The sequence below is a fragment of the Bidens hawaiensis genome, unplaced genomic scaffold (assembly GCF_021521415.1).
Source record: "Bidens hawaiensis isolate Kalapana, Puna unplaced genomic scaffold, B.hawaiensis_p1.1 tig00011076_1, whole genome shotgun sequence".
Classification (NCBI taxonomy): domain Eukaryota; kingdom Viridiplantae; phylum Streptophyta; class Magnoliopsida; order Asterales; family Asteraceae; genus Bidens; species Bidens hawaiensis.
Genome location: NW_027491854.1, coordinates 97,702 through 111,293, shown reverse-complemented (window position 1 = coordinate 111,293; position 13,592 = coordinate 97,702).

The window sequence follows — 13,592 nt, the reverse complement described above, 5'->3', positions numbered from 1 at the left end:
TGACAATTTATATTATTTCTCTTCATGTTTTTTCATTGTTGTCATATTCATGTCATCATGTGATTTGATTTGATTTGATATTTTGAGGACTTGAATGGTTAACGCGGTGGTACCAACGTTACAAAAGTCGTGAAGCGGTTTCTAGGCGGCCGACCTTCTTGGAAGGAGTACTCGGGGAGTAATCGAAGAGTACTCGGATATGGTAAATATAAAGAAAATTAATATTTGGTTATTATATATATGTCAAATATCATAAGTTTACTAACATTTATAACAAAATAGGTGAATATCAATATAAATAAAAGAAATACATTTTTAAATATAAAATATTCTAAAAATTACTAATCATTAATTAAAAAAATGATATTTGTTCTTTAATATTATTGAAATAACAATTATATTATATTTTTTTTAGTCAAAATCGGTCCAAGTTCACCGATAAGATGCGATTCTGGCTGAGGTTGACCACATTTGACCGATCCTTAGTAACTGGACGGATTTACAGAAACTCGCCTTGGTGACATACCTTGTAGCGAATACTCGGAGAGTACTCGGCCTTGTAATCCTACTTTTACAATACGGTGGATTCTAAGGGGCGGTTACGGTGGAGATTTAAAATTTAGGGACTATAGTTTATGTAGTATTTTGTTTGGTTTTTTGATTTACTTGATTGATAGACGTCAAATGTACAAAATCTATATGCCTATAGACCAGATGGAATAGCTCGTTTGATAAGAGATGTACAGCGTGTAGTAATGTCATTTTATAACATTGTGAATAACTATTAGGTTGAGGAATAAGAATTATAGGCCACATTAGTTAAATATTTATAAATTATTAAACTCGTAGATCATGATAAGTTTTGTTTGGGTGTACAGATAGAAAAACATGAGGGTGGTATGAGTTTGCTTCCTGTGTGTCCTAAAATTTAACCCTTCGCCCTAGGTTTTCATACTCTTAGGCTATGTGTAGTGGATGGACTACAAAATTGAGCGAGCCTACTTTCCTTGCCCACTACGAATATCCTTATGGTTACCAGAACAAGAAAATTCAACTTCTGGGATGTATATATGCATCTATCGTAATAGTACATTTAAAAGTGTAGAAGTTGTGTCTTGTTAGGTTGTTTGGTTTACCTTCAAGGGTTCAACATAACATCATTCATCCTTCAAAAGTAAAGGAGAAACACTGTGGCGCCCCCAAATGATCACGCGTGAATTGAGGGGAATAAGGGTGGCCATGCGGGTCATTCCCTACTCCCTCACGTCAATATTTTGTATTCCTTTTTCTTTTTATACTTTTATTTCTTAATAATATTTAATAATGTAATTGTGGATAATGAGCAAAATAACCATTTTAGGGGTTGGATGATGAGGTTTAATGATGGATAAAAAGTTGAGTTAACACTGAGGTAGCACATACATGACGAATGAAAAAGAATGATAAAAATGAACAATAACACATGGTCTTTAGTTATGGTTAAAGATGAGAGACTCTTAAGTCTTAACGAGGGCTTAATTGCCCTTCAATTCCCGCTTGTTATGTTTCTTACGCTATTTTTCATAAGGCCGATGTATATGAGTATATCTATAGTTTATTGGTTTTCCCTCACGGCAATTGCTATGATAAGCATAATCTATACTATATATAATACACCAAATAAGGGCAAATTAAGACACCCATTTTTAAGTAATTTACAACACTTAAAACATGAGGTACATGTGTTAGTAAGGGTAAACTTGTCTTTTAAATACAATCTATTTAACTTACAAGTTTGGTCCCTCATCTTAAACCATATTATGTTTTTAATTTAAGTTGTAAACTAACTTCTCACCCATGATTTTTAAATGATATAGCCTTTTCAAACGTAAATATTTTTATAAAAAAATTACACCATAAAAACGAGCATTTTATTCTCTTTAATTTGGATATGATATTGTTATAATTTTTTTCATTTTAAATAAATTAATGTGTTACGTAGGAGTGTTCAGTGTCGGTTTTGATGGTTTTGAAGTTGAACTTGTGAGTCCAACTGTTAATACTGATTTTTTTTGTCGTCCAAAACCAAACTCAACCATTGAAAGTTGAAACCGAATCGTTACTAACGGCCTGATTCCAGTTTGGTTTCGCAGTTTAAACTTTAATAATAAATTTAGTTTAAAATAATTATTAATATAAATGTACCATCAATTTTAACTAAACACCTTCTTGAGAGGATCATAAATAAAAAATGATAATTTTAGCCACATAAATGGTAAATATTAATGGAAGATCAAGGACGTGAAATAATAACAACAAAGATCACAAAATGAATCATACTGCAATTATGTTAATTTGAAGTTGTATAGTCAAGTTATTTGTAATAAAAAGATTATGTTCAATTAAATTTTAACTATATTTAATATATATTACAAAACATATATAATAATTAATAATAAAAAACATTAAAATGCGGTCAACATTTACAATCGGGTCTGGTTTCATATGGCCGGTTGCCAGTATAAAACGCGAACCAACCGTTCACTACGTTTTGAAAATTTTGAAACCGACCAACAAACCGAAAGTAAAAAAAGAAAAAGAAAAAAGAAGTTAAACCAATGACCGGTTTAAACGATTTCAAGGTTTTAACCGAACCATAAACACTTATATTTGTTACGTGATTAACAAGTTCAAACACCCGCTGCATCGCGCGGGCACCCGTCTAGTAAATAAATATAGGGGTAGACGAGTTATGCTTACATTTATTTAACATGTTTAAAAATATTTGTGTAGATTAATCAATAAAAGTTATAACACGTATAGAATTAAACGTTAGATAGATGTTACCATGTGAAAACAATAATGATTTATATTGATTTATAGAGTTAAACCACCATACGTTGACTTGTTTGCCCTCTCTTGATGGTAATATTTGCTTAAAATGAAAGGTATTTTACTATTTTTCCTTACAAGGAAATAATCTTGTTTTCTTCAAATAGAGGTCTGCACTTCCTCATTTGATTAAATCATCTTTTTTCTCTTGGATTTAAATTTGAAAAACTGTTTGTGAAGAAACACTAATCGACCCCGGGCAGATTACGGATAATCTGGGGGTTAAATAGATGTTTCCCACGATGGGTTAGACCCGGCAAGATGGTTATTCTTCTGATAACCTGCAAAACAGACATCGTAAGCTCGTCACTGAGAATGGGGGGTACCTCCTTGTGACCACCCTCCGGCGTGAGAATCAGACTAGATTGCTCTTGAATATAAGTGTATATTAAGAGAATGACTAGAGCAGATATCAGGTATAAGATATAAGATAAGATGAGATACAAGATGATCATACCATTCCAAGGTGTTGGAGTATTTATAGCCGAAGGTAGGTTTCCAAGAAGGTACAGCCGGCTGAATAGTGTTCCTGTTATGCCAACTGTGGGCTACGCACATGCCATGCTGGTAGTTGGTGGGTAGGCAGCGGCTGATAGTGACCAGGGCGGCTGTGTACTATTCATGTTCCACCAACTGCAGGCTATGCACGTCCTCCGACAGGTTGGTGAGTAGGCAGCGGCTAATAGTGACATACAGTACAAGAGCGTGCTGCTCGTCATACTGTTGTCAGTGAGCTGTCGTATCTTTGGTCAGATCTTTTGTCCATACCTCGTCAGGTACAGTACAAAAGATCTTCCCGTATCGTACGGACTGGCTCATTTGGGCGGGAGTATTCCCGGCTCTGCTCATTCCTTCTTCAGGTGACATTACTGAATTATTATGAGAGCTAAGTGCCTTGTGTGTGTAGCTTTGTTGCGCAGGTAGCCTTCCCTGATGGCTTGTATCCGCAGCTGCGGGAACAGGCAGAGTACTTCACCATTGGGAGGCTTTTCCTGCGGGAACAGCTTGCGTACTGCGTGTAAGGACGTCACGTCTCTGAGCATGGTGGGTCCTGCGGATCCAGTTGGTCTCCGCGCAGACGTCCCTTTTAAGTTTAAGTCTTGCGGGTTCAACCGCGCAGACGTCCGTTAAGGAGTCTTGCGGGTTCAACTGCGCAGACGTCCCTTTTCAAGGTGAGTCTTACGGGTCCAACTAGGCTCTGCTGGGACCTACCTCTTTAGTTTGTTAAGCAGGAATTGTTTTAGATTTTTGCCTGCTTATAAAAGCTTTTGATTTTTTTTTTATAAATACACATTTGTGTTATGAAAATTCTCAAAGTCTTAAATTTGGGTTGGTAAACATAAGAATTAAAAGTTTTAAAAGCTTTTTATTTTTTAAAAAACTTCATTCAAACTTGTTAAACTTGATTTATACAATTCCATATAGGTTGACACGTCATCGTCACATTAAATTTCAAACTTTTCTTAAAACATTCACTTTTCTCTATAAGGCTGTTTGTTACACCCTAGCGCCTCTAACTTTAATGGACCACATCAGCATGTTAAACCACCCCACTTCCATGAAAGTAGGCGCCAAAGAAGAATTAAGTGAATGAGCGCTAAGCTGTTAACGACAACTTTGCATAATTGTAGTTTTATATTTTATTTTTTAATGTTCTATTTTCTATTAAATTGCATTATTGTATTTTTTTTATAATATAAAAACAATGATTAGGAAATAATTGTTAGCTAGTTAAACCATAACGCGCCACTTAAGGAGTTGGCTGGTTAAATTCTACTGTCTATGTGACAGTAATATGGCGCTGATGTAGCGCTTTAACTAGCAAAACTTGTTAAACCATAACAAACAGCATAACAACAAAACTCTACAAACACCTTAAAAAATATTAAATCTCTATGTGAGAGAGAAAGAGAGAGAGATAGGACATTGGGACCCACTTTGCTAGTTTGTTACAAGTTTGCAGCCAAAGGCAACAATTTGTAAAATTCCTATGCAATAGTGGAGTTTGTAATGGGGTTTGTCCAAGAACGCCATGTAGATTTAAACCTAGGAATTTTGAAGACATTATAGATGATATAAGTTAAAAGATCCCTTATCATATACATGTAAAAGTTTTAGAAGACCAAGGAACACTCTTTTAGTATGCAGAAATGCACATTTCAAATTTTTTTCTTATTTTATAAACATCACTTTGTTTATCAACACTATAAAACTTAGTTTCAACATTTGAATATTAATATAACTTATCTACGAACTTTAGAATTTAGTTTGAACATTTGATACTAATAAAACTTGCTTTCAACATGCGAATACTAATACAATAAGTGTTTGTTTACAACAAGTGTTGTCTCTTACTAATTTTTGAGCTATCTCTTTATTGAAATATGTTTACGGAGCATAATATCACTAACGAAACCACTTTCAATTTGATGGTTTAAGTGTAAACACAAGTTCGGTCAAATGCGGGATGATGGATTGCTTATATAATGTGAAAAAAATAACTTTCAAAATGTTTTAGGAGCCATTGTGGTTGTTCGGTTCAACCGGAACGTCACGACATCACTTGTCCTTGTTCATGATTCTGGTCTCTTTTTTTATGTTCTTTTTTTTAGTTTTACACTTTTACAATCATGTTTCTAACCATTTGACTCATGAATGACATATTACAAAGCATCCAGGTATACCACTTATTTGATAAAGTGACTTCAAACATTTAACTCACGTTTTAGCGTGAAAAATTGAGCCAAGACTAAAATGGTAAAGTATTGATACGATGATATCTATTAATTGTCAAATGTGTTGTCTCTTAAATTGACACTATTCATAATTTATCTAAATCTTTTTTCATATGACATAAGGGTATTATGCATAAAGGGTATTTCTTTTCACATGTTATCTTTAACATGAATAAGTATTCTCGCCATCATATGTTTTCAAATTGATGTTATTTTTTTTATAAATAATCCCAATATATTTGATTTGTTATATAAAGTCCTATTTATATACAACTTTTTTGATTTAATAAAAACTTGTTTTAGGTGATCATTTTAAACGTTAATTTTTCTTTGAAAAATATATATATATATATATATATATATCCTCATTTACCCAATATTTTCTAAAACTTCAATGATTTTATATAATTTTAGTCTAGTTTTATTTTTATTTATTTTTTTTGAATGTTAATGCTTTCCTCCTACTATTTACAATATATCACCATTGCCAGGAATCAAACCCTGAACCTCTCATCCAAAGGCCAAAGCCTTTACCATCCCAAAGTCTAGTTTTATGGAAGATATTTATATTTTTTTAACAATAAGTACATTTGGGAATTGGGGTGGTTGAAATAGTACACGAACTGAATGGGCAATGGACACGTAGGTTGTTGGGACCTCGTACTATTTTTTCCCGCCGACAGCTGATATCAATAACCACTCGTGAGGAGGCGCAGGCGCGTGTATAGTTTTGGAGGGAAAAAACGGTGCTCAATACGGTTAGGCTAAGGGGTGTGGGGGGCGCGAGTGGGGGCTCCAGCCAATAATATTGTGACGTGTGGCAGAGAGAGAAACTTGATAAGATGGGTGTTGGAGCCCCCGTTGGAGCCCCTGGCCCTGGTGTGGAGGGGCGCGAGCAGGGGCTCCAGCGGATTTTTTTTTTATTTTTTTATAAATGTATTAAAAAACGTATTATTAGAAAAGGTAAAGAAAAAAGCTTGCTGTATAAGATAGCCCACATCGTTTCCATCACACAGTCAACAAAACCCAACCACCAAATCTTGAAGGCCATGGCGACCGATCACCGGAAGAAGAACGCCACCGGTGCTTTCTTCTTCTTCATGGCCACTTTAATCATGTGGGCGGTCTCTGTTTTCTTCGAAATTTTATTCAACCAACGCACCGAGCTTCTCCCACTCCTATTCGGCTTCTGCTTTTACCAATTCGCCAACTGGGTTTGCCGGAAGTTTATTTCCAGAGACCCGCTTTTATTATATATTATGCCTTTGTTTGTTGATTTGGATAATAAAGATGATTAATTTATTATTAATATAGGAAAAACTTCTCCAACGGCTCTATTTCACTTCCTAATACCCCTTTACGCCCATTTTCACCCGCTAGCCCTCTTGCGCCTGCCTGGATTTCCACGCTCGCGCCCCTCTCGCGCCTCGGTGGTGTGGTGCTCGCGCCCCGGGGCGCGAGCGGATGGGCTCACGCGCCTCCTCTCGCGCTCCACACCCCTCAGCCTTAACGTTATGAGGAGGCGCGTGTGTAGTTTTGTATTTTGTACACAACTATGTTGACGAAGACACGTGGAATAAAGTTCGTTACATGTGACTTTGGATGTAGATTTAGGATAATGTTACGGTCGGTTACATGTACTCAAATGCCACGTGTGTTTCTGAGCACAGTTAGGCAAAATATTGTAGTAATGATAATAAGAAAATATTTATTGTAAATATTAAAGAGTTAATTTATGTAAACATAGCGTCCTCTTGGTTGGTGAATTAGAATAAGGATTAATTTTACAAAAATGCAATGTCTACTATCTAATGCGGGGTGGATCTATGTGCTTTGGATAGTGTCACGGGATCCCATTGAGTTTTAAATTTTATATAGAATATCTATATAAATTATGAGAGTTGACTCACAAATATTTAAAGAGTGAGCTTGTTTACAATATAAAGCTTTGATCTAGTGGTAAACATCCTTTTTTTCAAATTGAACAAACCCAGGTTCAAAACTCTCTCCTAGCATCAAGGATTAGTTTTTATTCTATTTCCTTTCTTCTTTTTATTTTAACAGCTTCCGGCTTAAGTTTCTATTCTTTTCAAAACTTAAGGTTTTTATTTCTTTACCCACATCGCTAACACAAAACAAACACACAACTACACAATTAGAATTTACCCACATCCACTCGAACCGTTAAATTGATCCGAACCTTACCCGAAAATTTTTATGCTTGGTTGTACACAATTAGAAGTTTAGAACATAACAATGAACCCACTGGGAAAAATTAATGGATCCGCCACTGATCCAATGTATCTATGTCATTATGTGAATTCTATGATAAAAATCTAAATGATTAAAAAGTGATACATTATCATCAAATGTTGTCTTAAGATGATAACTCATATATGCTAGAAATTAGAAACCTTTTGAGCGTGTTAGACTCCAAGAATAATACAAGAGAACGAGAGAACAATTTTACTTTAACATACCGCGTTTTGTTTTTCATCAACTCCAAATCATCTTTAAATACGCAAAAGAAAAATGTAAAGCTAAACCACTATGTTGAGAACTTGGATGAATAGATGATCTCATGATCATGTGTAGAAAACTAACACATGCATGCAAAATAAAAGTTGTTGACTTGTTCGATCATCACTCGACTGGGTCGGCCGATGTTTGTGGATTAGCTTTAGCTACATGGGCCTGTGGGCTGGCCTGGTCCATATCATGATAACTATAGATGTGATTGATTTTGATCATTCTGAAACATATCAATATCAATCATACAATAATATGAAGTTTAATTGGGATTCTTGTACCAGATGATACATGATATGTCATAAAAATGGAGTGTGTTGATTCCTAAAAATTAGGTATGAAGTCACTCTTATCATTGTCGAACTGTTTTAACCACCATCATGTTACTTCATACTTGATTTTACAAGTATAATTTATCATATATGATCTTTAATGCTATAGAAAATAGCTTCTTTTAAAAGTTATCTAAAGACCATAAATGAATGGTAAGTTGCCAATTTACCCCTAACTTGTACAACAACATGTGTAGCCGTAGAAAATAAATAATAAATAAACAAATGTATATTAAAAAAGTCACATAATATCACATTGACAAAATTCATGTAACTGATGTCCTGATTTCCGTTTATGTAGTTTCACATCAACTTATAAAAATTTGGCTGTGACAAAAAAAATTAGTTGATTGCTCAATAGGGAGCAAACAAAATTATTATTTTTCATTATAGTGTGATTTCTCTAGACAACGAAGGTTCAAAGCGTCATTGATTATATTATGAATATGCACTATTATCGACCTATAACTAAGAGATACTTTCGGACGAACAAAGATTCCTAAACAACTTTACCCATGTGACCCAATAAGTAAATATATAAAGTTAAATGAGTGGATAAACATAATATTTATAAAATTATTTAAAATGAATTATATTATTTTATAATGCTGCCATAATAATTTAATAAAAGAATCACGTTTTGGTATTAAAAGCGACGTGTGAGATTTATATCTTAGATAACTTGTTAGGGTGTCATTACACTTTTAGGTCAAACAATTGTGTCAACATCATACGACCAAACTAAATAATTGTGTAAGCATGCTAAATCTTAATCAAAACTTGCTAACATATCATTATCAAAGTTAATTTATTTACTAATACAACCCATTTCACACCTAATGGGTTCATTGTATATGTTGCATGGCAAACAGTTATATATTTTTTTGACATGAATTTCCTTTCGAACACTTCTAAGTTTATCATCAAAAAATTAGAACTTTCATCATCATGCTTGCAGTCTAGCTTTTAGTAGCATGTTATCAATTTCTGACTCTTGGATATAGTTAGTCAGAGGTTGTGTGGTAGCTTCTTAGTGATTCAATACAAAAGTTTGTCTTTAAATCGGTTAAAGGTAATGATTCAGCGCAAGATTAGCAAACTACCACTTATTCTTATTAACATTTGTTCATAAGTTGATATTCAGAGGAGCAATAAGAGAAATACTTGAAATTCGTTGGCCATGAGGCATTGATAACACAATTCTCTCTCAAGAAGCTCCTAACATATAACTTATCATGATGTTTTCCCTAAAATGACACTGAGCACTAATGAACGACTAAAGTCCATCATTTAGATAAACTAAATTGTTCAATGTAGAATATACTGCCAACATCGGCTGATGAGGGGACTACATGAGGCGGTGATCGATGAAGGCGTCATCAACGTTAATGACACATTTTTTCAAAGATATAGCTATCATTTCACTTGTGACGTCTGTTAGTGTTATGGATGAAATCCATTTTCATAAGATATGTGATAAGTGTTCAGTGTTTGAGATTAAAGGTGTAGCTTTAAAATTTAAGAACAAATTCAAAACCCCTCGTAATTTTATTTTATTTTATTTTCAAACAAATGGAACTATGTTCAAAAAGTGGATACATGGTACAAATTTTGTTTTAATGGTGTTTATCCCGATCCCGTAGCTAAGGCCGAAAATACCAATCATAACATTAGGTACGTTTGTGGGATGCTGATACTACACCCAAAAAGGACCAACAAAAATAAATAAATAAATATTTCACAAAACATAAGATAAAGCATAGAATATATTTATTGCATTTGTTATATTTATTGATCAATAAAACTGTTGTTTAAGGCTCTAGCCAATACATTAGAAACTGGCCTAATTGATATTATTCTTTCATGCATTAATAACATAATTTGACATCTTATTTATCCTCTATTAGATAAATCGTCTATTTCCAAAAACCATGTTAAAAGAAACATTTTATTTGATATAATCAATAGTTAAAATATACAAAGGTGTAAACGAGCAGATCGCTCGTGAGCTACTGAAATTCGGTTCCCTAAAAGGTTGAACTAAGTTGAGCTTAAAGAAGCTCGAGCTAATTTAAAGCATAATCCAAAGCCAACACTTCATGTAACTTCATTTAGTATAGTAAATATATAGTTGTAGAATAAATATTATTATTATATATAATATAGAAACAATTATACAATAAATAAGATAACTAGAAATAATAATCACCTCAAGCTCAAGCCAAGTTTGACTTTGAAAATATACGAACGAGCTTGATGAGTTTCAACTCCATCCGACTTATATTGTGTATCTTTATAACAAACAAAATGAGAGCATTCTTGTCATAATTATGTGAGCCCTCATTTACATTTCCTTTTTTTTAACTGGTATCATCTACTTTTTCAACCTTTTCTTTTTTTTTATTTACTTAATAAATAAGTTTGTTTTCTGGCTTTTTTTTTACCTAATAATTAAAGTAAATTGCGGTTTTAGTTCATGTGATTCGTTCAAACATGCGGTTTAGTCAAACAGTTTTAAATTTGTGATTTTTATCATTGTGTTTGCATTTCATTTGCAATTAAACCCGAATTCATTAACCTGTTAAGTCTGGTCGTTAAATGTATCAGTATACCCCTCACGTCAGGGGCAGTTTTGTCCTTTTTCTTCCTAAATAAACCTCAGTCCTAATTCGCAAATCTCTCACGTGAGGGGCTTGGGTGTATTTGGGGTAAAAAAACCAAAACTGCCCTCACGTGAAGGGTACGCTAATGGGTTTAACGACCAGACTTAACGGGGTTAGTGAAATCGGGTTTAATAACAAGTGAAACGACACCATAAGGACGGAAATTGCAAAGTTGAAACTATTGGACTAAAATCGTATATTTAAACAAGCCACGTGAACGAAAATCGCAATTAATAAGTATGTTTTCCGCTTCTATATTTAAACTTATAAACATTTGCTACTAACTCTTTAATATTTTGTTATTCAACCCTTGCCATATGCGAGTTTTCTAGTCGATATTCTATACACATAAAACCCCACCACAAGTCTACAATATTCGGCCCGTTGGCCCAATAAGCCGAATGGCCTAGGAGGCTAGGACGAAGAAACAAAGCCCAAGTCCAGTTTCAAAACATATTTTTTTAGTTTTTACATGAAAGGACAAATTTAAGTGTACAAAATACCATTGATTTGGTATTTGGAGCCCACTTTATCCTCTTCATTTGATTCTTATCATTCTTGCTATCATTATATCCTAAATACTCTTATATTCGTTATGTTTTAAGAGGCAGAGGTGTCAAAACATGCTTGGTTAGAAATTAGAATGAGTTGACATGAACACGAGTCACATCTTCACTATTTAGAAAATAGTATGTTAGATTTAGTAACAGAACTGTAAATATAAAACATAATCCAACTTTATCTATATAAAATAATACATACACTTTATTCTTTGTATTCATCTTTTTTTTCTTTACATGGTTGTAATTAACTTCTTATCAATGAATTATTACCGTGTGATTTGAATATTTTCATAAAATCTGTTAAAATTATCAGCTCTAGTTATACTTTGGAATCAACTATATGCTCACAATGTAGGGCTCTCACTTCTAACCGAACTAACTCGGCCTAGAAAACGCAAACCCAATCGAAGTTTTTTGGTTGGTATTTGCATCTGATTTATGGGTTTCAAGTCAACCCGAATAAATATGAGCATTTAATGTCTTTATTTATATTGATGTAATTTGGTTTGGAGTCTTTGGTATTTTGAATCTTAAATTATAGGATTATAGTGTGTTTCGGGACTTATTAACAATATCATATCATATTATCAAAATGTTTAAATTTTGATGATATATTATTAATAGCATGATGAATTTTGATAACATCTTGTGAAAAACACTTTTTTATTCATTTTATATCTATACCTAAACACTAACAACCCGAACTAACCTGAACCCAAATAACCCAAAACCAATCAATCCAAACTTCAAATGAGTTGGTTATCGAGTCACTTTTCAGGGCAAAAACCCGAATCACCCAAGTCAAAGAAACCGAAGAACACGCCAAGCTGAAATGGTGTCTACGTATTGCATACATGATTATCACTATGTAAATTGATAATATAAAATTTTATTGTTTTTAAAACTTGATTGTAACTTTTTTTTATTTGAGGCTATAGTTTGAGTAGAATATAAGAAAGTTGTTGCAATAAAACCAAATTTTACAACTAACAAAATATCTTTTTTCACTTACATGAATTCTAATTCCAGTATTAATATCAGTAGTTAAACAAATTATTGCAATATTCATTTGGATACAAGTTACTATCATGTGGTGTTATATGTTTGTAAAAAAAGTAGTGATTGGTGGTTCACCAAAATAGCGAGTGGGTGATTGCTACTTTTGTGCATAAATAATCGACTAATGTGGTGACTAGGCCACGTGATTTGTTGGCCCATGGGCCCCAAACCTCAATTGTCATGTCATCTTCACCATCACCATGTGTTTGGTTTGACATTGTATGTTTTATTATTTTTATTATAAAACAAGTAAAGTAAAACTCCATTAAGCATCACCTCTAAAAAGGAGGATATTCCAAAGATAATGAAGGCCCTAGAAAGAGAACCTAAACATAGAGTTACATAATAAACTATAGTTAGACCATAATTATCCCCATTAGTTGCTTTGATGCCTTTAGTTTTTACCTATAAAATATACATGACTATTTATATGTTGAGGTTTAGTGTTATTGAGAAACCATTCTCTCACGAAATTATTGGCTGTTAAGAGTGTTCTATCTCTGCATTTGTCTTCTTTGATCTATGACTTTAAAATTATCAGTTCCAAAGAAACTGTGTTTTTATTTTGGAGCGTGTTTTATTATTAATTCTTTGGATTAACAAGACAACCAATGTTTGGTGACTAATTACCAAATATAGTGTCTCCTAACAACAAATCATTTGGCTTGTCTCATTAAGCAAGCAAATGTTGATGAGACTTGAATTCAATCTAAGATCATAGAGTTTTACTAATACCATCAAGCCTATAATAAATTAGTTAGGTTTAAAGTTCTAAATTTCATAGTTTGTTAAAAAAACATAGTGTACCCTTTTGATATCTTTATTATCGCGTTATGAATA